The sequence below is a fragment of the Dipodomys spectabilis genome, unplaced genomic scaffold, assembly GCF_019054845.1.
Source record: "Dipodomys spectabilis isolate Male_0828 unplaced genomic scaffold, ASM1905484v1 ptg000483l, whole genome shotgun sequence".
Classification (NCBI taxonomy): domain Eukaryota; kingdom Metazoa; phylum Chordata; class Mammalia; order Rodentia; family Heteromyidae; genus Dipodomys; species Dipodomys spectabilis.
Window position 1 is genome coordinate 2,706,745 of NW_024871160.1, and position 2,649 is coordinate 2,709,393.

Sequence of the window (2,649 nt, forward strand, 5' to 3'; positions counted from 1 at the left end):
AAAAAAAAAAAAAACTTCATGAAATTATTTTTCAAAATGTTTAATGAACTAGCAAAGAGCCAGGAATTGAGATGTAGCTTATAGAGTAGCTCACCAATCTAGATAGGAAAGGTCTAGCAAGACTTTAAAGCCCTGCTTTTAAACTCTGAGCACGCCAATATACATGCATGGCATGTTTGCATGCACGTGCGTGTTTGCTTTCGGGCTGCTGCACTCACACACACACACACATTTATTCAAATTACCTTCATATCAGTGTTCTGCATTAATTTCTTTGTTAACAATATTATATGGGTAAAATAGAGGAAATAAACTTTTCCATCTCAAAAATTTTTATATGTTTTTTATTGTAATAATACTGTAGAGGGGTCACATTTACATGAACAAGGAAACTAGTACATTTCCTAACAAGCATTGTTACCTCCTCCTTTATATTTCCCCTACCATCCCTTCCCTCCCACCTCCACAAGTACACTCCCCTCCCCTTTCCTGCCTCTGCCTAAATTGTAAAGTTCATTTTTCAACATAGTGTCTTGTGCATCTCATTGTTACAATGGGTCAACTTGTATCCCTATTGGAGTATATTTTCCCTTCCCCTCCCCAAATTAGAGAAGCATACATACAAGATGTAAGTGCACCAACTTCAAATTCAGAGAAAACAGGGGTTATAGCGTGGGGAGAAACATACAAAAAAACAAAAAAATGACATTGCACATTATAAGTACATTAGAAACAATAGCAAGAAACAAAAAAACACTTGTATCCCTACTTGGGGTTCAATTTCTTTAACATCATCTTATCTGAGTATATGCACATATCTTTTGAACTTTTCTGCTTATCCCAGACATATATTCATTATTGAAAATAAGGGAAATCATGGGACTTAGGTTTCTTTGGACTTGGTTTACATCATTCAATAAATTTTTTTCCAAGTCTTTCCATTTCCTAACAAATTGGGCGATGTCATTTTTTCTGATGGAGGCATAGAATTCCATTGTGTATATATACCACATTTTCTTGATCCATTCATCTAATGGGGGCATCTGGGTTGGTCCCATATCTTAGCTATCGTAAATAATGTTGCAATAACCATAGTTGTGCTGGTAGTTTTAGTATGATCTTGTTTATGATCATTTGGGTAAATCCCCAAAAGTGGGATTACTGTGTCATAGGGGAATTTTATGTGGAATCTTTTGAGGAACCTGCATACTGCTTTCCAAAGTAGATGAACAAGTTTACACTCCCACCAAGAATGCAGAACGGTTCCCTTGTGGCCACATACCTTTCAGCATCTGTTGTTGTAAAAATGTGGAACGCTTCACAAATTTCCATGTCATCCTTGCGCAGGGGGCATGCTAATCTTCTCTGTATCGTTCCAATGTTAGAGTATGTGATGCTAAATTGAACACAGAACATTTTTTATATATAAAGTATAATTTTTAGTCATTTTATTAAACTAGACAATTCAATAAAAAGTAAGTTCAAAAGAATTGTTGTGAAATTTTAGAATCATGTATGTCTTACATAAGCACACCTTTAAGAATAAAATCAAGATAGACATGCCAAAAACAAAATAATTCCAGATATTTGTAGTTCAAGAGATGTGTAGGAGGAGGAATTCAATTATTCTATACAAGGCACCTGTCAAAATGAACATTGCAGCAAGTGTTAAGGTTTTTTAAATGTTTTAATGTTTTAAATATGGTTAATTTGGGGATTTTACTTATATATGCCAAAAATAGGACTGTTAGGCAGGTATAAAACTTTTCTATAAAGTATTTAAGATTTATGGTAGCAGACATTAAATACTAAGTATGTACATTTCAGAGTTTATGGAAACTTTATTAATGAGAATTTGCAAAGTCTTTGTGTAAAGAAGCAGATTGAAGAGTTAAGACTTTAACTACACAGTTTCTGTTAAATCTTTAGGGATTCCTTACTAATTTGTTAGCAAGGAGTAAATGATGATATAAGCCATAATGTACACATGTATATTACTATTCACAAACATACATATACACATGTATATGTGCACACATGGACAAAGACACATAATTACAGCCAACACAAGTTTCACCAGTTGTTGAATATGCCTTAAATGGAATACTTGGAACAATATAAGTTGAAGATGTATTTGTCTCTAAGAGTTCTTTTACCAGTCCTCTTATCTCTTAAAACTGGTATTTTTAGAGAGCTTTGACTTACAAAATGCAGTGCAAGTGATAGCAAGTCACTTGGAAATCTCAGTAAGTATAAGTCATATGGTGTCTCCCTGCTCCTCATGGAATGCAAATTCTTGTAGACACGTTCAACAACCAAAGTAGCAGGACAATACCCTGGTAAAGAGTAAAGTTATAAGGCTTTAAATGGCATCTTTACTTGAGCTCTTTTTCCAACAGCCAGCATGAATTCCTAGGCAAATGAGTTAGAAAACTGGACTCAGAAAACTGGACTCTACATAAACAGTTAACTAACCCATGTGATAATTCTATATGAGAAATGCTGACTGAGGTCTTGCTGATTTCCTGGCCAAGAAAATAAGAAAAAACGAAAGTATTTTTAATGTTTTAAAGTTTGAAAATAAATTGTAACCTGTCAATAAATGTGTAGAACACAATTATACCAACTGACAAAAAAATTATGGCATTT

At 33.9% G+C, this 2,649-nt stretch overlaps 1 non-coding gene across 1 annotated transcript; it reads right to left on the reverse strand.

Moving 5' to 3' along the window:
- Window positions 1-1,302: 1,302 nt before the first annotated feature.
- On the reverse strand, window positions 1,303-1,409 carry LOC122098645. The gene has a single exon (XR_006145763.1). It is a non-coding gene; the product is annotated as a U6 spliceosomal RNA (small nuclear RNA).
- Window positions 1,410-2,649: the final 1,240 nt, after the last annotated feature.